At 44.9% G+C, this 25,560-nt stretch overlaps 1 protein-coding gene and 1 long non-coding RNA gene across 6 annotated transcripts in view; one reads left to right on the plus strand and one right to left on the minus strand.

The window, feature by feature from the left end:
• The window catches only part of Pacrg (parkin coregulated), a 422,883-nt gene that overhangs the window by 392,302 nt on the left and 5,021 nt on the right, over positions 1 to 25,560 (plus strand). The window lies entirely within an intron of this gene.
• Positions 10,598 to 25,560, minus strand: part of LOC120100098 (uncharacterized) — a 75,735-nt gene continuing 60,772 nt past the window's right edge. For all 4 annotated transcript variants that reach the window (XR_005499825.2, XR_010059176.1, XR_005499827.2 and 1 more), the window contains 2 exons: positions 11,929 to 12,215; positions 10,598 to 11,220 (listed from right to left, as the gene is read on the minus strand). This is a non-coding gene — a long non-coding RNA (uncharacterized LOC120100098). The remainder of the gene's footprint in view (positions 11,221 to 11,928; positions 12,216 to 25,560) is intronic.

Genomic DNA, 25,560 nt, shown 5'->3' on the forward strand with positions numbered 1-25,560 from the left:
TGAGCCCACAGTGTTGAAGGCCTCAAGTCCAAGGTCAATGTCTATTCACTGTGGCTTCTAATGAGGGCTTTCTTACGACTCACAAATGATGAGCTTCTTGCCCTCTCAGGTGTGTGTGTGTGTGTGTGTGTGTGTGTGTGTGTGTGTGAGAGAGAGAGAGAGGGGGGGGGCAGGGAGGGAATGTCTCTACTTGCAAGAACACCAATCTTAGTAGATCGGGTCCTCACCCATGTGACCTCAGTTAGCTTTAAGTGCTTCCTTAGGGGCCTCATTTTCAAAAACAGCCACCCTTAGAGGCTAGAACCTCAGGTAACTCACGTATACAACAGCTTAAGACAGAACATGTTAGAATGAGCCGTAGAGTCCAAAAGGCCAAGGGATTGGAAGAGAAAGCATTTCTTCTGGATAGTGCATCATGACTAAGCATCGTGGAGTCAAATGCAAGCAAACACAAGGCACCAGTGGGTGCTGACTCTGGGGTTGAGATGAGAGTGGGGAGGTTCACAGGGAAACACTGCCCGGTGTAACAACCTTGTATCAGTCTCTTTTCCATGGCTGTACCAAAACGTCCAAGGCCGAGCATCCACAATGAAAAGAGCTTGCTCACAGGTTTAAAGGGTGAAAGTCCCAATTGCATGGCATTGGTTCTTTCAAGAGCCCCCTAGGCTGTATCGCCTCATGGCTTGGTGACATTACGAAGCATGCATGGGGGACAAGATCATGTATAGCAAGGCAGAAAGCTACACCTATCTTTTCAAAGGCCTTACATTTTACCACTGCATTGAGGACCAAATCTCCAACACATGAATCTGTCAGGAACAAAACACATCCCAACATTAGCAGCTATGGTCAGTCAATCTGTATGGGAGGGGTGGGAACGGGTGACATACTTGGAGCAATGCCATCAGAACATTGCCAGAACAATGGTCTTATAGGTGACATTATGTAAAACTGAAAGGTGGCGGACCAGCCAAACTCTGCACTACAGGACTAAAACCTGGTGACAGATGAACATCAAAATAACATCCATTTCTGCTTGCTTTTTGAAATCCAGATAATGTACACTTAATTCAATTTTGTTTCAGAAGTAGAAGTATAAGTAGGCTGGGCTAGAAAGTGGCCATGGAAATTCATCATTCTGAAGATGAAATATAGACATCACATTCAATAATTCAGTAATTCCCAAACGTAAGCAGCGCAGAGCCTTCCCGGGATAATGGTGTGTAGTTGAAATACACCACGGGAGCCAGGCTGCACTAAGCTAACCTTTTGATCTACTGATTTAACAGCATCGGAAAAGAAGTGAGCCGACCCAACTACAGCATGCATTCCAAATTCAATTAACTTTAACCAATGTGTTGACAGCATGCTTTCTTATTAAAATAAAGTCTCTAAGACATTAAAGATAAAATCTTGCCCACAAGAAGCAGATCGAGTTTTTCAAGAATGTGTAAAAAAAAAAAGTAGGTAGAAAATAAATAAATAAAAAGGTTAAAACAAACAAACACTGGAATAGAGTAATGGCTCAGTGGGAAAACCGCTTACTTTGCAAGCACAAGGACCGGATTCTGGTCCTCCAGAGTCCCTGTAAAAGCCGGGGTAGTGTCACATGACCACAGCACAAATGCTGGGGTGGCAGAGACTAGAGGACCCGAGGCTTGCTAGCTAGTGTAGCTAAAGCCATGACACTGCTTCAAAATTTAAGGTGACAAGCAATGAAAGAGGACATCACATTGACCCCCAGCTTCCATGTGTGCACCCATAAGTGAGCATACCTACGGCCACCCATGCATCCCACACACGCACCCATACAGAAGTAGGCACAGAGGAATAGGTTTATATTAACACTATCCTACTGTTGTATTTTTCCTTAAATAAAAAATAAAATCTCTTCTCTGGGTTACTTGAAAAAAATTTACAATTTTCCTCTCTCATTGTTTATAAAGATACTTAATCTAATGCACCTCAGAAGAAAACTTCCACCAGAGTAACAGCAATGACAAGTCAAAGCTGACACTAGCTGCACATCTGTACTGATGCTAATTCATGGCAGACTTAGCCCGCTGGGCAGAAAGAACTTCCGTGGTCCCTCTGTAGCCATTAGGTCAGGCATCCTCTCAGCATCAGTGAACGTCCAACCAAGTCTGGACTCACATGCTTCCTCCCATGACTCTATGTTAGCTTCCGTAGCGTGCATGTGCATATATATATATATATATTCCTCCAATATTTTCATAAAAGGACTCATTGCTTTTGGATTTAGAAGAGACAGGCCAGCTAGCTGTGTGTGTTTTTCTTCACTTCCCCTTGGATGTAAAGAACTGTTGGAAACAGCAGTTTCCTCCTGTAAACACAGGCACCAGACTCCTTACTCAGCAAGCCCTTCTGGGCCTCTGGCCCCCGTTCCATCACTGTGCTGCCTGCCGTGGCCAGCCACTGCCTCATGTATGGCCGGCAGAAGTCTGCCAGGGAGCTACCTTCCTCTTCCCTTCCCTTCCTGGGCAGCTGTTATCAGACAAAAGAGGCCCCTGGAGGGTAGAAGCAAGATGTGTCAGAAGAAGCATTTCACCTCTGGTTCTTGGCATGTTCTGCGTGTATGCAGAATCCAAAAGTCATTTTTAAGAATATATTTTTTTATTTTGTGTGCATCATTGTTTTGGCTACATGTACATATGTATACCATGTATGTGCCTAGCTCCTTGGAAGCTAAGCCGGAAGGTGGTGTCAGAACCTATGGAACTATAGTTACAGAAGGTCGTAAACTGGCACACATGTGCTGGGAACTGAACCCTGGTCCGCTGCAATCTGGACAAGTGCACTTGACCACTGAACCATCTCTCCGGCACCCCTCCCCCAATTCATTTATAGTCATAGTTAAAAACAAATTTTAAATAGTATTTCACAAGCATTCACTTTGAATGTTTTGAATCGTTGCAGCCAAAAAAAAATATTGCAGGGTCATAAAAGGCTGAGGGCATTTGGGCTGAGTTTGCCCCCTCTGCCGTCTTAGACAGAAGCAAGCCCTACTTCAGAAACACTACATCCGTCCCCAGTCCATGCCAAGAGTGCTGGGCCCAGGACTGCCCTGTCCTCACCGAGCTCTTCCACACCCACGATGAGCAGCATCTGCAGAGGCCCTGGACTAGGAACCAGAGAGCAGCAACCACAGCCTTGCTCATTAGGGTCCAGAGTGTTCTTAACAGGTTAAGCCTACCTTACCTTACATATATCTTCAAGCATGAAGCAAGTTGATAGTGTAACACTGATGACATCATATGCATCCTCTCCCAGTCTCTAGGTCTTATTACAGTTCTAGCTATGAGAACCACCTGCCTTCCCCAGTGTCCATAGATACCCGATACTATCCTAGCTGTGAGGCCAATAGTCTCTGCACAGCCTCTGTCAAGCTATCCATTCGATGCCAACTTCAGCTGTTTTGTCTTTGTTTCCCTATCCCCCTAGACCAAGCCACTCTGGTCTCACTGCACCTAGGTGATATGGCCCCATCAAACCTTATATAAAGAGCAACCAAAACAGAAGATCAATCATGTGAACCCTTGTCCCTGCTAGACCCATCTACACCAGGTCAGAACAGGTCTTTTCTGCAGGCCCTCTGTCCCCAGTTCTTTGTACAATCTGGGTACCACAGGGAAGGAGGAGCGTGTCTCTAATCTCTGCTGAGTGTTGGTATTGGTCAGAGAAGCCAGAGCTCTGTGGAGAGTTCTGCTTGTAAAAAGATGAAGGAGATGGCTGGGCCTGGAGATCCTCAAAGCCCAGAGTGCACCCCTGTGCTCTGACTGACAGCACTTCAGGTACAGGGTATGGGATTCATCGGAGCAGGGAGAGCGGCTGCCTCAGGTGCACAGGCTGAGGCTCCATGATGAAGTCTCCATACTGCACTGCTATCAGGGTATTGTATAGACCACAGCGCCCAGCAAAGACATTCCCCAAAGCAGGCCAGGCACATAGTAGGTTCCACCTCACTGCCACCTGTAAACAGAACCTCCTATCCAGCCAAGTAGGAAGGAGCTCAGTAGTCACCTGTGCCCGTTCACCTCTGGGCTCCAGGGAAAGGGCTGGTGACAGGCTTCGGCCATGGGCATCACATCTTGAAGTGTCTCCTCTATCTGTAGGAGGACTTTATCTGTAGGCTTGCTTTGGGACTCAGTCTGTGTTTATGGAGATGGAAGGAAAAGCAGAATATTTCATAGATAACTATTTACTGACATCTCGTGCTACTTTATAGCCCGTGTCTTTTGGAATGGATGGAAGTTCATTATTCGGGGTTTATAAAATCTTTCAGACTGAACAATGAATTTGCGTGTGTTCCAATTCGTACGGGTGGTAAAACAGGTGTAAGGCGTCCGTAAACCTTTCCTGTCAGCAAGTATCAGAGTGTACTGCCACTTTTAGGAAAATTGTACAGATTTTACTATCCATAAAGCAGGATGTTTCCGTTTATTATATATGATAATGTAAGTATTTATAAAAACTGTATTCGGTAGGGGGAAATCAGAGAGGTGGAGGCAAGGGTGACTCTGTGTGTGTGTGTGTGTGTGTGTGTGTGTGTGTGTGTGTGTGTGGTATGTGTGCATGTACTTGTGTGTCTGTGAGTGTGTGTGTGTACACACATGCATGCCTGTCCCTGTTTGGTGCATGCCTGTGTTTAAGGCCAGAAGTCAACGTCAGGTGTCTTCCTCAATGACACTCCACCTTGGTTTGTGAGGCGATGTTTCCCTTTAGACATGAAGCTCATCAGTCTGGCTAGGCACACCAGCCAGTGTGCTCCACGGATCCACCACCACTGCCATCCCTCAGCCACCAGGAGCTACAGGCGCAGGCTGCCACCCCTGCCTTCTACATGGGTGCTGTGCTCTAAAGGCATGAGCACCCATGGAAAGTCCTCCTGATTGTGTGCCAGGCACGTAACCAACAGAGCCTCCCCCTAGACCCCATATGGTAGAATAAACTCCCTGTAATGTATCAATGCCATGAAAACATTCCATGTGAACCCCCTCCGTCTTCTCCATAAAAGCTCTATCGAGGAAAACTTTCAAAACAGATACATGTGTGATATACACATGTGTGGATGTTCATGTCTGTGTATCTATGCATGTGGGTGAAAATTTGTGTGTACACATGTCTATGTACATGTGTTTTTGTGTGTACAGGTGAAAATGTATGTGTTTGTATGCATATGTGTGTGTATATGTGTATACAGGCATATATCTACATGTTGCCTTAAATGTTTTCGGCTCCTATATTTTTCCAGAAGCAGATGGAACGTGGACAATCTGTATCTAATGTTTGTAAAGCTTCTGTATCTGTGATGTGGTGGCTCCTCAGCATGCGGCTGATTCCCAGAGTAACACAGTACTGCCATCCAGATCCCTAAGGACAGGAATCCTTAAAGTCGGATCAGGCATTTTAAAATTTAAAGTCTGCTTTCCTCTTGCCTACAGACAAAAGTGTTGAAAGGTTCCCTCTTCCACAAATAGAACCAGGCTAGTTTCCCCACTGGGAAGCCAGGGAAGCCTGAAGCCCTCCCCACCAAGAGCAGCCACTTCTCTCTTAGAGGCCACAACCCACGAAGCCCTGTGCCAGCCAGGGTTGGGAGGCATCAGCCAAGATCTGCTTCCTTACAGCTTCAGGCTGCAGTCACTCCAGCCAGCCCCAGGATCTGTTTCTTATCTATTTCTTCCCAGTTCCGACATGGTCTTATCAAACTTTCCAAAGTGAGGACCCAGCCTATCACTTACAAAGATTCTCTTTTGAGATTTGAAAAGAAATATGTGAGTTAAGAAAAATAGATGTTAGGGCTGGAGAGAAGAGTCAGCAGTTGAGATGTATTATTCTTTCAGAGGACCCAGGTTTGGCTCCCAGTACCCATAACAGGCCTCTCACAACTGCCTGGACAGGAAGTCCAGATCAAAGAGAGTCAGACACCCTCTCTAGCCAGATAGATACAATACAGACAGACAGATAGACAGACAGACAGAAGGTAATAGACGATAGATGGTAGATAGATAGATGCTATTTTAAAACCTATGTATGATATAACTTGCCTATGTAAGCAGTGTAGAAAACTGGCTTTCCCTCTTTTATGTAGATAAACAATAGGGCAAGACTGCAATGGGTACTTTGTTTTAACTGTGGTGTGTTCAGATTGAAAACTGGTGCCTCTGTGCATGGCCCAATGGCCACAGAGGGGACATCTATATGGTCTGCAGGTTATTGAAGGTCATCAAAATGAGGACACCATCATGGGAATTATTTTTGTGATATTTTCTCTAAAAGCAAGGCAACAGTTGAAGAGACTGGGGCTCCAGCCTCTGTCTGCTCTCTCCATCAAATTAAGACATTACTCAATCACCTGCATCGTCTTTATACTTAGAGCTTATCCTTCAACAAGCTCTGTTGTTTGTGGTGATGGCCAGGACTTGTTCTCCTTTTCATTTTCATCTCATAAAATTGAAATTCCCAATTCCTGGGGGTGAGGGGGTCACATTGGACTTCAGTGTCAAGAGACATTAGCTTGACTCCCTCAAGACAGTTTATTCCTGTTCTGGTTCTCTTCTCTTCTCCTCTCCTCTCCTCTCCTCTCCTCTCCTCTCCTCTCCTCTCCTCTCCTCTCCTCTCCTCTCCTCTCCTCTCCTCTTCTCCTCCTCCTCCTCCTCCTCCTCCTCCTCCTCCTTCTTCTTCTTCTCTCTCTCTCTCTCTCTCTCTCTCTCTCTCTCTCTCTCTCTCTCTCTCTCTCTCTCTGATACCTGAGGTTTCCAACAGCAGACACAGGAGAGGCAGGAGCAAAGCAGAACCCCTCACTCCAGTGTGGCTCTGAATCTCAGCAACTCTGTATTTTTGGCCCAAATCATTATAATCTCTGCCTCGATGTCCTCAGCTATGCATGGTGAGGCCAGTCAGGACATTGGCGGCGTTAGTGTCAGTGCACAGCCTGAAGCCATCTCCCCATGACCCATCACTGTCAAAGAGTTTAAGTGAAACGGCTTAGATGAGCAGTGAAGAGTTTGGCTGTAAGCGTGTTATAACCTATAAAACGGCAAACTCCACACGGCCAAAACAACAACATTGAATCCATTTCAGAAGCATTTTCTCTGGAATTTTAACATAAAACTCATTTTTGATTGTCTGAGAAAAATAATAAATCGAGAAACCCAGCAGGGGAAGTGTTTGCATGCATGTATGTACACACATGTGCGGGTGTGCTTTCCTTGGTGTATACATTTGGAGGCTACAGGCTAATGCCAGGTGTCCTCTGCTACCCATCATTCTCCACCTTGGGTTTTGAGATGGAGTCTGTCACCGAGCCCGGAGCACAGCTAGACTGTCTAGCCAGCAAGGCACTGGGACCCTCTTGTATCTGCCTTCCTGGCTACAGGCACAGACCAACATGCCACTCTTTTACCTGGATGTGGAGTTTCCAGAACTAAGACCTAATGCCAGCATTTTACTAATCTCCCAGCCCTCGCCCAACCCCAACCACCTAAGAAAAATTGTTATCACAAAAGCTATGAAGGAATATTTCCCAGTTACCATTCAGGAGTATAGCAGGAGCATCAATCTGTCAGATGTGATAGCTAAAACGACTTGAATTTGGTGGATATGAATTTGGACAGTTATCCTTAGGGAGAACAGAAAAGGGCTGCCCGACTCTGTTAGTGTGATTAACTAGGAGCCACCATACTCAAGAAAAGCCATGAGCACAAAGCCATGGTTAGAAGCCAATAATAAAAGCCATCCATCCATCGGAGAGGGTGGGATCCAGGTCAGCCACTCCCACCCCTCCATTAGAGAGGTGGATACCAAAGTTAGCCACTCCCACCCCTCCATTGAAGAGGGTGGGTATCAAAGTCAGCCACTCCCAGCCAGAATGCTAGAATAGTAGGGAAGACTAGAGATGCTGGGAAATGTTGCTGACAGTGGGGGACTGAACCCTGTCATTTATCCTGAGTGAGCAGAAGCAGAGGTATTCCTTGGGCTCACTGACCACCAATTCCTCTGTCAGTGACCACCACTTCCTGTGTGGCCAGGGAGTTGGGGGCTGGGGGAGGCTGCTATTGTCCCAAACTTTCACTAATGCTTTGATTCACTGTTTTAATTTACTATCTTGGGTGGACATTAGAAGATACATTAGGATCTAAGCAGCCAAGAAGAATCATTGTTTTTCCTAAGCACTGTATACGTACAGTTTCCAGAGTTCACTTCAGTTTTCCCTTGTAAATAGTCTTTCCCTTGCCTTTCTCGGTGTTTCCTCTTCTGTATTATTAGTCTCTATAAAGATTTACAATGACCTTTGAAATAGAGTTAGGTGGACATTACGTTTGCCTTGTAATTAATTCAGCCCTGCTGGATCGTTATATGAAATAGCCCCGACATGGTGCCAGCATAAGCAGCAGCTAGGGTGATGATGGCGTATCCAGGCCCAGCATGGAGTGATATGGTTCCAGCTAATCCTACACTAGTCCCTGTGGGGCACTTGTATGAGCCCATATCCTCTATGAGGAAGTGAAGGCTGTGGGGTTGAGTGACTTGCTTCTCAGATTCAACTGGTAAGTCCAGACAGCAAAGGGGGAGGGTGAAGATGGTGTCCCAGTGTTGACAATACCTAGTCATGACTAATCCTCACCGTGCGCATGGGTGAGTTCACACACACACACTCACACACACACACACACACACACACACACTCACACACACACACTCAGACACACACTTTTCCTTTTTTGCCATTTCTTGTAAGTCATTAGTATAAAAAAAGCCAAGGCCACCTTAAAAAGAGACTCTGATCTCGTGTTCTTATAGGGTTTTTCTTTCCCCCAAAAGACTGAAAACAGGTATCAATTTATACCAATGTAAAAATGAAACACAGCGCTAATATTTAGCTCTTCCCAGTGCATCTAGAGACTGCCTAAGTGATCTGGAGGAAATGACTCCTTTTTTCTTCTAACATGAGAAAACAGTTTGCTGGCAAGAAGCTCCCAGGGGACCTTGTGACCATCCTGCTCTTTGGAGACATTAATGACATAGGGATTGTGAACCATCGACTTCAGGCTGACTGGAAGTGCCTTGGCCTCCCTGCCATGCACTGTGGCATTCTACACAGACACATAAGCCATGTGTGCACACATGCAAGCAAGCAGGGGGCAAGTGAGTGTGTGGAGGGCGGGCACCAATGCCACTTCAGTGACTTGTAGCATCCAGAGGCCCAAAGCCAGTTCTTGTCTTCATATTGACTCTAATAATAAACAAACAGATGACTAGCTTCCCAGAAGGCCCAGAAGGCCCAGAAGGCAGCCATCTACACAGCAGTAACTTTCAGCTTAGCACACTGCTTCTGATGCAATGGTCGCCAGCCACAGCAACTCTACCTCCCAACACAGATGCCTCCAGTGCTATTAGCCATTCCACCAGGTTTCATGGAGACATGACTTGGCAATCTGGCAATCCATGGCCCTGAGTCCTGACCCATGAGATGAGTAGGACTTTTGACTAAAAAGTTGTAACTTTCACTTAAAGAATTAAAAGTCGGGCTGAAGAGATGGCTCAGAGGTTAAGAGCACTGGCTGCTTTCCAGAAGTCCTGAGTTCAATTTCCCAGCAACCACATGGTGGCTCACAACCATCTGTAATGAGATCTGATGCCCTCTTCTGGTGTGTCTGAAAACAGCTATAATGTGCTCATATAAATAAAATTTTAAAAAAAATTAAAAGTCAAGCAGATCTGTTATCCACAAGATAACACCCAGGTCCCCTCACCATGAGAGACCTTGACTATTCAACACCACTCACTTGAATACGGGGCCTTTAGCGGACACAGGTTACAGCGCTACACTCTTACACGCTTTTAGTCTAGAGAAAGATACATTGCTAACATAAACGTAAAAGACAAGTAGATGAAAACCATGACTCACAACATTTTAGTCTCAGCCCGGATGGATCCATATCACCTAGCTCCCTCTCCGTCTTCACGCTCAACCCTAGCTTCCTTTTTTGCTGAGACTCCGTCTAGTCCAAGACCTCCAACAGCCCTTACAGAAAATGACCCAATTATTTCTTTAAGAAAAAAAATTTGGGTTAGGAAACCAAACTCATCTTAATGAAAATGATCTAAAAAAAATGCAATTGGAAGAAAATAGATGAAGAAATTGTACTTCCTAGTATTAAAATATTTTCATAAAACATTAAAAATATATTAATGAGAATTTAATCTCATCTAAGAAAGTTAATCTGCTATAATATTGCTTTATATATGTTTATATGAAATTGCACACAGTAAAACAAATTATGTCACCATAATATTATCCTGTATCCCCTACGGAAATATTTTATAAAACCATTAAAAAGCATATTATGGTTGGGTTCGGGAATCTGTAGACTTAGACTCAATGGTACCTAGAAACAAATATTTTTTGTGTAAGAGCAAGGAATATTACCAAAAAAGCCACAAAATTTATATTCGAATCAGTCAGTGAAAGTGGGGCTGTCGGTGTCAGCTTTGGCTTTATTCAAGTGTAAAACAGTAACTCAAGCCAAAAGAAAACCACTGGGGAGCACTGGTACATAAAGAAATTTCTTTAAGGAACAGATGTAATATTTTTTATTCTTTTGCAATAAATTTCGTAATAGTCATTCCTATTTTGACATTTCAATTAACAGTGACCCCAGGTCACAGCAATAGTTATTAATTGGTAATTAACTTCATAGATAAGTCAGAAGCCAAATGTGATTCATAGGATGACAGTTAGGACTCAAATTACCATGTGGTTGAATAAGATGTCTGGTCAAAGAGGAAAAAGTTATTAAGTTAAAATTTTTAGGTTACTTTTTAAATGTATCCTGTATGTGTGTGCGTGTACATCTTCGGCAGGGCATGACAAGAGTCCACTTCTCTCCTTCTACCACTGGGTCACAGGGGTCAATGCCAGGTCATTAGGCTTAACAGCAAGTGCCTCTTACCCTCGCAACTACCTTGCTGTCCCTGAAATGGTATCCCTACCATCATATAATTTATGTTATCTTCATATATCATCATGAGTATGCATGAGGACCAAATGGGTAAAACACTCATAAGGAGTTAAAACACCCCTAAAGAATTAGTCGTTGCATATGGCAAGTCACATTTTGTACTCGCTGGTCAGACTTGACATTCCCTTCTTGACACTCCTTGTCTGCAAGGCAGAAGTAGCTTCTGCCCTGGGGGAACCTGTGGGGGATAAATTAGAATTAAAATTAATGGTGCAGGAGAGATGGCTCTGCCACAAAGAGAACACATTTTCTTGCCAACACCCATGTGAGGCAGCTCACAGCTGCCTGTAACTCCAGCTCCAGGGTAGCCCACAACTCTGCTCCCCATATAGGCACCTATACTCTCATGTGTGCACAAGAGTGCGTGCACACACAGGCACACACAGTTTAAAAATAAATCAAAAAAATAGCTAACCCTTCTAAAAGGGTTAGAACCTCATGCCCCATGCTTGGATATGTCTTGTTTAAGAGAGAAAGAGAGAGACTAAATAGGAAAATGCATGTAGATGCTTAACACAGTGCCCAATACATAGTAAGAATTAAAGTTTAGGTCAGATTTATTAGTCGAAAATGGTTGAGTATAGGCTGCACCATTCAATTCAATATAAAGCAATATGAACCTCTGTAATTACTGTAGGGCATGTGCATATTTTTACAGCAAACAAACCTAAAAAACGACTAGCATTCCCCTTTCAATGGCTTCATTTTCTAGTTTGGTTTTGCTTTCTCTCCGTCTCATTCCTTCTGGAGTACAGAAGGAAGAATGCCGTGGGTCCAGGTAGATGTAGCAATGTACACAGTGACGTAGCATCTGTTGGAAAGAGCTTGCATGCCACACTAACCTTGGGCTCCCTGGGAATGGACCCAAGAGACACAGGAACCTCACCTCGGAGCCCTTGGTCCAACTCCGCCTCTGACAGTTGCCCATCTGCAGAGTGGGTCTGCTTGGAACGGTAATGAGTGCAAGCTTCCTAGATCAACCTTATCAGGACAGAGGGGAGTAGCTTCCCAGCAGCTGTCACGCTTCAAACCAGTGGTAGCTCGTCTTCATAGCGGCCACTTGTGAGGGCCCCAGTGCTGACTTGTAGTAACCCTCTGCAGTGAATGGCAGCCAGCTCCAGTTATGTGCTCAGTCACACTTCTTGCCCACAACCAGCGCTCGAACTCAGGTTCCTGTGAGAGAGACCATGGCTGGTGTCTTTGTCATCACTGTCTTCACTGCCAGCCCCACAGACATAATGAAGTCTCTAAGACTCATGCCTGATGCCTTCTCTTCCCAGAGATCAGTTCAGGCCCCTGAGATGTACATGCCTGTTGCTATGTATCCTGAACTTTCTGCCAATCATAACGGTTTGCTCAACAAAGCCCAGCAGTGTTTTCTTTTTCTCTCTATCTTTCTGTCTCTGCCTCCACTCTCTCCCTTTCCCTCTCCCTCCACCACCCTCTCTTCATCTGAGCAGGACACTGACCCTCAGTGCCTTAGTCTCATCCTCTTCCTCACAGCCTGTAGCCCTCCACCAAACAGCACCTGTCAGAGCTCTGGAACCTTCCTTTCCAACTGTAACCCACTGAGACAGGAGGATCCCTGTAGAGGCCGGGTATTCCACCTCTACCCTACAGGAAACTCAGATGCCACAGTCTACTGTACCAGGGAGCTTCTAATTCGTCATCCTAGATCCATCGGGTGCTTTCAAAGAACAGTAGAACTGATTAAAACTGCGCTGATTGAGCTCCCTCTCGCAGAAAACAATTGTGAGAGGGCTTAGAGGTGCTTAAGGGCTTGAGTAGTTCTATTCTCCATCCGCTTTTGTGTCGAGCTTGTTTGGGGCCCCCATTCTGTAGCCTGCAGGAGGATGAATGGATGGTTCCTTGACAGACTCCATTTTTAGGGTAGCGGCTTGGTCAGGTGGTGACACAGCAGCCTGCAGGTGGTTTTCCCCCCACTTTATTGTACCACAATCGCTCAGATAGCCTAGTAATTAGACCTGGCAGCAGGGGCATGTTTCACACGGGTCTGTAAATGGCCTGCTTTATCTCAGTTTATCACGCATTTGCTAGCAGGTTCTAACCGCATACAAGGAAATATAGAGAATGAAAGGAGAGATGATTCTGAACCGAAGAGCTCTTGTACCAAATGGCCCCTCCATCTAAATAATTATGTTCGCCTTAGTTCATTGAATGGCCATATCAGTTATTGATCTGACTTCGATTCTGACCTCCCTGCATCAATCAGAAATTCTGAATGCCTTGTAACTTATTCTGAACTTTGGAATCTACTCTCCATGTGTCTCCCTGCTGCAAAGCCTTGCTTCATACAGCCCCACCAGACCCTGTCAGCACTACGGTTGTGAGCACATTCATTGCCAGACCTCCAAACAAATCATTGTACAGCCAGCTGTGCCTATGGATGCTTTAAAAGGACACCAGCTGAAGTCTGTTCCCACCAGAGGTCACGCTAAGGCTAAGGTCGTTGGCATGGATTTATGTGAAGGCTTGTGTTACAGCTGTCTGCACTGTTCCTTGCTAGAAGATAGATAGCAGGCTTTAGTCTCCCCAGCTAATGACTGGTCAGCCTCAACTCCGACCCCATCCAAGTTCAGCTTCCAACATCTACTCTGCTGTCTCTTCTCTCTGACTCCTTGACTTCAGCTCCTGCTTCCCCCAGGTCAGGGGCGTGACTCCTAGACAATTTGTATCTCTGAGCACACCTTCATATTATAAAGCATGCACACGCCGACACAGGCTGCATCAACAGGTCATGAGACATAATAACTGCCCAGATGCGGTGCTCATCTGCCAGGACTGGTTCAGTCCAGAATCCTCAGAGCCATCAGCCTGCTCTGCAAGTGAATCTAGGTGTGGAGGAAGAATTCGTTCGGACTCCCAGGTCAAAGTATCGATCCGTATAGACAGCCACAGGCAGAGATCTTAACTGTATTATAGGAAGCGGTGAGATCTTCCCAGGTTGACCTCATCCTAGAGATTAGACAGAGACTCAAGCTCATACCCTTTCCACCTGGACATCCCTCCCTCTTGTCTGCATCAGCCAAGGTCCCTCTCCCCCAACCCATCTCATTGTCTTATATAAAATTAGACTTAAGTATGAATATTAACTACCACTTAGCTATCTCTCCTCAAAACAATAATAAGGGGAATTGTCTGGCAAGCATTAAGCCTCACAGGAATGCCACAAGATAATATCCAAACAGCCTGAGACCCCCCCACATCATGATCATGACGAAACAAACCCCACATTTTCCCACTGATTCGCTAGAACTACAACTTTCACACTGAACCAGCAATAGAGAAAATAACAATAGCAAAGTATGTTCCCGAGATTCGAAAAGTCAAGAGTTAGTGGTGACACAAGACAGAACTATCGGCCTTCATCTATCCAATCCTGCCACAGGTGGGAAAACACAAACATTCCCTTAGACACCAGGACTGCCAAGGGTCTGGAGGAGGAAGGTGAAATTGGTAAGAATAAGCTTAAGCTAGAAACTGTTGACACATGAAGTCCTTCCTACAGCCAGGAGCCATGACTACCTGGGCTGCAGAAAACTGCAGCTCAGTGACAGTGTATCCCGTAGGACACATGTCTGAGGTCAAACTGACCCCACTACTCTGGACTCAATCATGACCCAGAGGTCCCACTACCATGTTTTAACATCACTGAACCCCCCTGAAGTTGTGGGATGAGCCTTTTTTATCAAATACTAGGAGAAAATGTAGACTACATGGTGCTCACTGGGGTCTCTCCCTGCCCATCCAAGAGGAGTGTTAATTGTGGATAATCTGCCGGAATATAGGAGTAGCAGTGTATGTGCAATTGTAACAACCAACATGTGTCAGTGAGTTTTTATAACACTAGAGACACAACATTCAGACTCTTACTTATCCTTGCCTCCGTCCTTTGGGTATGGTATCAAGGCTATTGCTGTCAGAGCAAATTGGTAGCAGGCTTTGCAGGGTCAACAAGTCTGCCTGCGTCCTCTTGACCATCCCCCAAACTATCATTTTGTTTTCATGTGCTGTCTTTATCCCCACTCATCTGGACAGAGTCCTGATTCAGGGAAAAAAAAAAAAAGCAACCGGGTATGCTAAACTCAAGAATTTCAGGAGATAAAAATGTAACTCGGGCAAACAAACACTCTTTATTCAAAAGTCTCAAGCATCAGCATGTTCTACTTATCGTGCTTCCAACAAGTTCTGGTGTCCATTCTTGTGCAAATCCAATTTTGCTGTGGCAAATTAAATGGTCACATATTAATTTTCCTCTACAGTCAGAATCTCTCTCTCTCTCTCTCTCTCTCTCTCTCTCTCTCTCTCTCTCTCTGTGTGTGTGTGTCTGTGTGTGTGTGTCTGTGTGTGCGCACACACACACACACACACACACACACACACACACACACACGTCCTCAAAGAATTTTGATTGGACTCGGCAAAGCTCTGGACCCTTGTGAGACCGTTGTTATGCAAGCCCAGGCTTCTGCCTTGAGACCCTTGGTGAATGTCCCTTGCCACATTTAACTCACCAATGTAGAAGCTGATAAAAGTTGACCGCCAGAGCTTTGAAAGATAATTCAAGGTTATTTTTAACTGAGACACTTAGGAACGGCTAGAGGGTGTTAGCTCTGTCCTGCTCACAGCACTTAGCTCAGTTTAGCACAGTAGATTGCTTTGATTTGTTCACTAAATATATAATTTTTTGCATTAATTGAGCTCATTTGATGAGAACTATTCCCACTCTATAAAATTTCTGACTAATGGCTTGGAAATCTATTCAAATTCTGTACTCATAAATTCATCTCAGAACTTTCAAAGAGTAGATCCTTCAGGCAAGCTAAGATGCAAACCACATAGCCCAACCCATAGAATGGCCGGAGCAGCACAACATGGCTTCTTCATGCCAGCACAATCACCGGGTGCATCTATTTAATTTTTAAAAGTAGAGCAAACTGTGCATCACCTCATACAAGTCTTTAGCTCTGGGCTTTGTGCCCTAGAGGCAGGCTGTCACCTGGCAGATTCCTCACACTGCACCATTATACTGGGTACAAGATCACTCGGGAGCTGAGCTCATTATGTAGATGAAAGCTTTTCTACATGTATTTGTCTGTGTGTGCACATGTGGGTGCACACGTGTTCACACACACACATGGAAACCCAAGGGCAACCACCCAGTTTTATTCCTGAGGTGCCGTCTACTTTTTTGCTTTTACTCTTTTAGAGAAAGCATCTCCACAGGCCTGGGGCTCACAAAGCAGGCTCAGCTTGCTGGTGAGCCTCAGAGATCCACCCATCTCTATCTCCCCAAGAGCGTGCCACCACACCTGGCTCTTTTGCATGGGTTCTGGATGGGGCAGAGATGGGGGATGGGGAGGGCTTTGGTCCTCATGCTTGAAAGGATGTACTTTACCAACTAAGCTATTTGTCCAGCCCTAGGTGAAAGTTCTAAGGACCATACCATGTGTATGGAGAACTCAGACTACTACTGGGTCTGAGGATAACATCCTTTAGAAGGTCTCAGTTACAGAAAACAAAAAGTGGTGGCTGTGTTGTGGTGTTGTGTAGAAACGGAAGGCGGTACTAACTAACTTCCGACATGCAGGCTCACCTAGACCATCCCCAGTGTCAATCCAAAAGCAGCTAAAATTATCCCAGCAACTTTACATAGCTTTTTAGCAGCCTCCTGTAAGTCCTTCCAAACAATTCATTTGTCTTAGTTTTTATCAAGATGACTAGAAATAACAAAGTATCTCCAAGAGAAATTTAATCAAACAAAACTTAAAATATTAATTACAAGCTCCATACGGATCTAATGTTTTCTGCTTTCTGGAGCAAAGGCTGCTAACAAAGTCACTGGGATGATCTCATTTTTCCCTTTGGAAAAGGACGGATTGTTCAGTGGTTGGTCATGCTCCTTCCACCCAAGGGTTACACATGGCATGGGGTTCCCGCTGGGTGTCTCACTGGGATACCATAGCCTCCCCATCTTCATGAAGACGTTGATTCAGAAAGTTCTCCAACCCCTGTGGCTTTGCTTTGGCCTTCTGTGTTTGCTTCGAAAGCTATTGAAAGGTCGGGCAGCTCCTTGCAGGTTCCTAGTTCCCGGCTACCCACCGGGTCCTCTAGTTAGGCTTCTGCTGAACAGCAATAATCTCTCCCATCCACACCAAAAGCCCAGGTGTCCTTCATCTGTAGGCCATAACTAAGACACACAAACCCTCATAAGTCCTCACAAGGATGAGAAGATCAAATGTAAAACTGAGCCTACAATTCCCCACGCACTTACCAGGGATCCTCAGCTCTGGAAAAAAGTCATTGAACCCCTTATGATGAAGTAAGGAGAGCAAGACCCCCCTCTCACAGGCATGAGGCCCAGGTGTGCTGGTGCCATGAGAGAGGCCGTGGACAAGCCAGCTGCACTGAGTCCAGTGCCGGCTGGCACGCTCGCACCTGGGACCTCCCTGGGGTCAAGGAGCCTACTGTGTGGGGCTGACACCCCGAAGTACTGGGAAGGCAGTGTTCTGCACGCTCACAGCCCTCCTGTGGTGACAAGTGGCACCCAGACCCTCTTGCAAACCCTCCTGTCATCTTTCTCACATGTATCAGGGTGCTGCTCTGTCCCTCCCTTTCAGTACCACACTGTCACCCGCGGCTTACGTCACTGTGCTTGATCATCTAAACTGCCCACACATGGCTTCTCTTTTCCTTGGAGAAAAGCGATATGGTCCCAGACCTAAGCTGCCTAAGGGACACTGCTCTTGCTGATGTGACTCCGCCCTGAGGCAGCAAGTGGGGAGCAGATGTAGAGAGTGTGTAATGCTGTGCATCCTTCCTGATGCCCAAATACAGAAAGAGATCAGTTCTCACCTCAAAGGTGAACTCTGCCCCTTTCACTGGCTATAGACGCTATTGGTATGTTTATTCCAGATAGGGACAAACTAGTAAATTCACCTATTATTTTTCTCAGTATGGGCATCCAAATTGAAACTCATTAATCAATGAAGACTCTACAATTTGCTGTTGTTGTTGTTGTTGTCTTGACCAAATCATTTTCAACTGGACATGTGAAACAACAGCTATGCGCTACTAAGGAGTAATAAGCCTTATGGACCTTGAAGTCAAGGACCTGGATAACATTTGATGTTGTGTCAACAAATAATTTTAATTCTGACAGTGTTCTCTTGCCTGACTAGAATTAATTTGGTAAACATTTGTTCCCTTCAAGTTTTCCTAGAACTTGACTCAAAACTGAACTTGGTGTTGCTGGCATTTGTGAATTGCTTTGAAGAAATGTATGCTGCTGTGACGGTGGGAGCTGTCCTTTCGCAGCACCAGTGAACAGCTATACTGAGATATTCTAAAGAGGGGTAGCAAGTTGAGAGGCTGGAGGCTCGTCCCTTTCTTACACAGAGACCATGACTAAGGTCAAGGTAAATAGCTGCTAAGTTACAGAGACTTTTATTTTAATTGAAATATTTTTCATACCATATATGCTGGTTGTGCTTCCCCATACCCATACTCCTCCCAGATTTCCCCTACATCCCGTTACTGAGGAATTTTATCCTAGATTATGTTCCTTGGGCCCAGTGCCTCCTCCCCTACTCCAGAACTTAGAGAAGAAAACCTAGGCCCCTTGTCTAGGGGATGGAGACTTGGGTATTAAACTGGCTGTTGGCCAACACCCATAAGATTTCAGTTCCATGAGTGACCTCCACAAGGGGCCTCCTGGAGCCTCCTGGAGCAATGACTCAGCAGCCTCCTGCTTTCGTCCCCAGCTCCCAGGTCAGGGAGAAGCAGAGAGTAGGCCATCCAGCTTCAGTGTCACAGAAGAGGTGAAGAGTGGGACACCCAGCTGGGCACCCAGGGTTTGCTTCAAAGCTTTCTTCTTCAGAGGAAAGAGACCTTGTGAGTTTCAGTTAAGGTCAACAAGATCTAAGCAGCCTGAAGGACTTAAGCCATTGGGCATCTCCAGCATGCCAACTGCTATGGTTATTAAAAGTTTGTGTTTGCAAAACTGTTGCAGCTTTCACTCACATACCCACAAACCAAGACTTTGGAAGTATCCACTACAGAGTCATCCTTCAGGGTACAGTCTCCAGCAGGATTTGGAGTCTGTAGAAGAGACAGTGCCTGGGTGTGGTGTCTGGCACAGAAACACCAAGAATTCCCAATGGGGTGACACATAATCATTATTAACAGGGTAAAGATCAGTTCCTTCAATGATAAAAATAGTAATAATAGTAATAATAGTAATAATAATAATGAGGAGGAGGAGAAGAACAACAACAACAAGTTAAACAAAAAATGAAAGGCAACATTTCTGAGAGTTTCTAAAAGCAGTTGGCCTCAACCATTGACCAAAGCCAACTCCTCTTACTTGATGTGGGAAAGTGAGTTTTGCCCCAGTTTCCTGGGTACTTCCCTGTCCCACGATACGTCTCGCCAGCAAGAATGACGCAGGACACAAAGGATCCTTCTGCAGAAAAGCTTTAATGCATCTTGAGAGCGAGAGCACAAGCTTACAATACGGAGACCCCGAGTGAGAGAAAGACCATCCCTTATATAGGAAACTATCCTCGCCTAGGACGTGTCACTCTCTGGCTGGTCGCTGCCAAACGTGCCAGATGACGTACCACAGCATACGTGTCCCCCTGAGTGAGGAATTTACTAGGCGCTTGCGTATTGCCCTTTTATTAGGTGCATCCTGCCGGATATCGGCGCCATCTTACAATGGAGAATGTGGGGGTGGCCCTCCACACTTCCCCATCTTTCCACCTTCCTTTCCCCAACCTTCAGATCTCATAGTCATCTCCATTCATTATCCAACCTCCAGAGAAGGGAATCTCCTCATCCTAGAACACATGAAGCTATTCACATAACAGAATCCATACTGACACTGAAGAAACAGTCAGGCATGGCAGTGTGTGCCCACTGTGGTCCCAGCACTCAGAAGACTGGTGGAAGAGGATCACCAAGCCTCAAGTTCAAAACCAGCCTTGCATTTGTCAGTGTGTGTGTGTGTGTGTGTGTGTGTGTGTGTGTGTGTGTATGTGTGTGTATGTGTATGTGTGTGTATGTGTATGTATGTGTATGTGTATGTGTGGTGTGGTGTGTGTGTGTGTGTGTGGTGTGTGTGTGTGTCTGTGTGTGGTGTGGTGTGTGTGTGTGTGTCTGTGTGTGGTGTGTGTGTGTGTGTGGTGTTGTGTGTGTGTGTGTGTGTCTGTGTGGGGTGTGTGTGTGTATGTGTGGTGTGTGTGGGGGGTGTATGTGTGTGTGTGTATGTGTGGTGTGGTGTGTGTGTATGTGTGGTATGGTGTGTCTGTGTGTGTATGTGTGTGGTGTGTGTGTCTGTCTGTGTGTGGGGTGTGTGTGGTGTGTGTGTGTCTGTGGGGGTGTGTCTGTGGGTGTGTGTGTGTGGTATGGTGTGTGTGTGTATGTGTGGTGTGGTGTGTGTGTCTGTGTGTGTCTGTGTCTGTGTGGGGTGTGTATGTGTGTGTGTGTGTGTGTGTGTGTGTGTCTGTGTCTGTGTGTATGTGTCTGTGTGGGGTGTGTGTGTGTGTATGTGTGTGGTGTGTGTCTGTGTCTGTGTGTGTGTGTGTGTGTGTGTGTGTGTGTGTGTCTTAGCCATTCTCTGACTGGAATAAGATGAACGCTCACAGTAGTTTTATTGGCATTGCCCTGACAACAAAGATATTGAACATTTTTACGAATACCTCTCAGTCCCTTGTATTTCATCCTTTGAGAACTCTGGTTCCATGTCCTATTTTATAATTGGGTTGTTTGTTTTCTTGAGGTTTACTTTGCTCACTTCTTTTAATATTTTAGACTAGACACTATTCACCTATAGATGTATAGCCAGGAAAATTTTTTTCCTATTTGCAGGCTGCTGCTTTGCTTGAATGATGGTGTCCTTAACCTTACCAAAGATTTCTTTGGTGAGGTCCCACTTGTCAGTATGCCTAAGCTACCAGGTTCTGTTCAGAAAGTGCTTTCCTGTGCCTGTAAGTTGAAGCACATTCTGTGTTCTCCTCTGCCAGATTCCAAGTATCGGTCTTATGCTGGGATCCCTCATCCATTTGCAGTAGACTTCTGTGCAGAGGGAGAGATAAGAATCTAGTTTCATTCCTCTATACACAGCCATCCAGTCTGACCAGCAGCACTTGTTGACGGCTGCTCTCTTTACCCCAGTGTGTATTGATGGCTTCCTATGAGCAGGTGGATGTAGGCATGTGGACTTACATGTGGAGCCTCAATTCTATTCCATTGGTGGCTGTATCCGCTCTTAGGCCAGTGACCATGCGGTTATCACCATTACAGATAGGCGTGTAGCATAATTTGAAATCCAGGACTGTGATATTCTCTAGCAGTATTTTTATTACTCAGGATTGCATACGCTGCCCTGGGTCTTTTGTGTTTCCATATGAAATCTAAGATTATTTGTTCAATTTCTGTAAAAAACTTGTGTTGCATTTTGATGGGGATTGAGTTGAATCTGTGGGTTGTTTTTGATAGATAATCTTTTTCACTATAAAACTCCTACCAGTGCACCAGCATGGAGATTATTGCAGCTTCTGATAGCTTCACAACATTTTTTCAGTGTCTTAAAGTTTTATTGTGCTTTCTTGTTGATGTTTGTTTGTTTGTTTGTTTTGTTGTTTGTTTGTTTTTTGTTGTTATGCTTTTAATATTGAGAATGGTTGTTTCCCCAACTGCAAATGCTGGCAAGGATGTGGGAAAAGGGAAAACACAGTCCCTGCTGATAGGAATACAAACTGTATATCAGAGTGGACATTCCTCAAAAAGCCGGAAGTAGATCTTTCTTATGATCCAGCTGAACTCTTGGGTGTATTCCCAAAATTCGCTAAATCCCAGTAGAGTGACACTTTGCTTATGCATGTCCATGAGGAAATAGAAACAGCCTAGATAACGGAATATTATTCAGATGTTAAGAAAAATGAAATTAAGAAATTCTCAGGTCAGTGAATGGGGCTGGAAACAGCTATTCTAAGTGAAGTAACCCAGACTCAGAAAGACAATTGTCACTCATTTTCTCCCATCTGTGGGTGTTAGCTTGAATCTCTAGATATGTGTTTCATACCTAGTACAGAATCCTACTCCATATGGAATAGCCATAGAGGTCAGGAGATTACTAAGGGGACATGGGGGACGGAGTCTTCAAGAGAGAGACAGAAGATTGTACTAGTATAGAGGGGAGGATGGAGCAATGGGACACGGAGGGAGGACTAAGTGTGGGGGAATGAGGAAGGTAGTGGAGGGAATACAGGAGCAACAAATGACACCAAAGACTTTTTTAAAAGATGGACTATGTGAGGCTCCGTAAAATACACATGCATGTAAATAGAAAAGGGGTCCAATGGAATAGTCCTATGATGGGGTGACACTTCCCCTACTAGACAGCACTGGCTACCAGATAAGAAAGCCCAGTGCCAGAATGGGTTAACTCTCCCGAGTTCTCACTCTGTGAGGTCCAACAGGCCCCAGACATTCAGGCCGTTTCTGCTGGCAGCAAGACCCTATTACTGGGGACACCATATCCTTCAGTCATGAAACATGGAGAAATCAAGCTGAAGTCACCAGAATGCTTATCTCTAAGGGTCACCTTTTCACACTGCCAAAAGTTGCTGTGCATGCTTCGGAAGAGACAAACAGTGTCAATCTTATGAAGCTGTGAATCCTGCAAGCTGCAATAATGACTGGTCTGGGAGGACACGCCCACTGGTGTGATAGTGGCACTCACGTTATGGGATTAGCCACCCACTCTCTGGGTGGATTTAAGGCCCACTTCATAAGATGAATATGGACAAACTCCCATGAGGAGCTAAGCTAGGAGGTCGACATGGAGTCCTGTTCCTAACTCTGTGTGTGTGTGTGTGTGTGTGTGTGTGTGTGTGTGTGTGTGTGTGTGTGTGAGAGAGAGAGAGAGAGACAGACAGACAGACAGACAGACAGACAGACAGAGAAAGACATACAGAGAGAGAGAGAGAGAGAGAGAGAGAGAGAGAGAGAGAGAAAGTCAGTTTTCTTTAAGTATTTAAGGTGTGGTTCCTGGTAGATGGCCCTACATGTAAGAATATATATACATACACACATATGTATATATATTCTTTATATAATTCTTTATATATTATATATGAAATATTTATATGTTCTTCATATAGTCTTTGTGTATAATATATAAATAAATATTTGTATATATTATATATAAATATACTTATGGCTAATATAGATAATATATATCAAATTTTTTAAGAGGATACAAAGTAGGGGAGGTAGTTGAGGAGGCAGACCTGGGAGGAGCTAGAGAAGGGGGATTGAATTCAATCAAAATTTATTGTGTGAAATTTTCCGAAAATTAATAAAATTTTAAAAAATAATAACCTAGGCAACATAATGAGATTTTTATCTCAAAAGGAAGGAAAAATAACTCAAAATCTCTATTTTTCTAAACTCATAAATATTACAGTATCTTAGTGGCATCTTTTAGTATTGGGAGTTATCATTTAAATAAATTTCTTTTTTAAATGTGGGTTTTACTTCACTAAACCTGATACCTGCTTAAGCAGCAGTTATCACAGACAGGAAATTGCCATTCTGGCTTTCTCGGTCTTCTGACTGCTAATTCAGCAAGCCTGGAGCAAAGCATCACTCAGGAGGCAGGAACAGAAAAGCTACAGTTGTTCCATGTCCAAAAGAAACATATCCAATAGTGGCATTTGCAATAGAGTTTGCCCAGCTTACCTGCTAAGACCAGCACCAGGGCCAGGCTCACTGTGTCTCCTGGTGATATCACCACAAGCCACGTAAGGAGGAAGGCAGCTGGTGCCACAAGAAATAAACACATAAATAATACATGGATGGATGGATGGATGGATGGATGGATGGATGGATGGATGGATGACGGATGGATGGATGGGTGGATGGATGGATGGTTGGATGGATGGGTGGGTGGATGGATGGATGGGTGGATGGATGGATGGTTGGATGGATGGGTGGGTGGATGGATGGATGGGTGGATGGATGGATGGGTGAATGGATGGATGGGTGGGTGGATGGATGGGTGGGTGGATGGATGGTTGGATGGTTGGATGGATGGTTGGATGGATGGGTGGGTGGGTGGATGGATGGATGGATAGATAGATAGATAGATAGATAGATAGATAGATAGATAGATAGATGATGGATGATTGATTGATAGATGGATGGATGGATAGATAGATAGATAGATGATGGATGATTGATTGATAGATGGATGGATGGATAGATAGATAGATAGATAGATGATAGATGATTGATTGATGGATGGATGGATAGATAGATAGATAGATAGATAGATAGATAGATGATGGATGATTGATGGATGGATAGATAGATAGATAGATAGATGATAATTAATAGTGAAATTGCAAGTCTTCTCCTTTGCTTTTATTTTATTGGATTTCACTATACATAGCCTGGCCTTGAACTCTGCTACCTTTACCTCTAAGCCGAGAGTAGAATTACAGGTTATATGCCACCACATACAGAGAGGTCACAGGGACTTTTGATTTCATGGAGAACCTTGGGCATGCCTTTTCTGATCCAGAAACAATTGCATTTTTCTCTATTGCTGTATTTCAATTCCACTTCATATCACTTCAGGAAGCTCACCCAGCCACAATGGACAAGAGTCCTGGCTGCCCTCTGAGAGCAGCACCCACAGCCTTGGTGCCCAAAGGCACTTTAGCACTTTGTTTCATATTGATGGACACACCCTCACTGGGGAAAGCTTCGATCTGGATTGTCCTCAGGTCACATTCAAGTGCTCTGTGTGCAAAATGGCTAATTGTGACAGCTTGCTTTCCACACACCAGCAAGACAGAGGGGAATGGAGGGTGTCACCAAGCCACGATGCTCAGCAGCGCTCTACTTCAAAGCCCGCTCTACTGCTGTCGTCTGCCCTCTCTGCATCCCTGGCACACTTGCTGACTTCTTCAGGTATTTCAAGGCCTGTCAGGGACTTGGAAGGCAACACCAATCTCTTTTCTTATTAAGCTCCATGAGTTACAGAAAGCCAGAACTTGGAGAGGTTAGAAAACTGGACAAGAAGAGACTGGGGACAAAAGTCTAGGCATCCTCAGAGTCCCCTCTTCCAGTGTTCCATTCTTGTTTTCTTTTGGCATATTTATTACATTTATTTTTTAACTTTCAGTTTTGGTTTTGGGATGTGTCAAGGTAAAGTCACACCATGCGCATATGGAGGTCAGAGGACAGATTGTGGAAGTCAGTTCTCGCTTTCTGTCCTATAGATCTCATGTCATCAGGGGATTGGTGGCTCCTGTCGTGAGCCACCTCACAATCCCTCACCCCTCATCTCTCCTGGCCCTTACAGAGCATTTGAGGCATTGCCCAAACCATTTGGCCATTGTGAGGCTGAGAGGTGGAGGTGGGGCAGGCACCTACTTGTCATCCTCATCGGTGACATTGCCCCCATCTGTGAACCTGTCCTGGT

This window comes from Rattus norvegicus, chromosome 1, assembly GCF_036323735.1.
Source record: "Rattus norvegicus strain BN/NHsdMcwi chromosome 1, GRCr8, whole genome shotgun sequence".
NCBI lineage: Eukaryota > Metazoa > Chordata > Mammalia > Rodentia > Muridae > Rattus > Rattus norvegicus.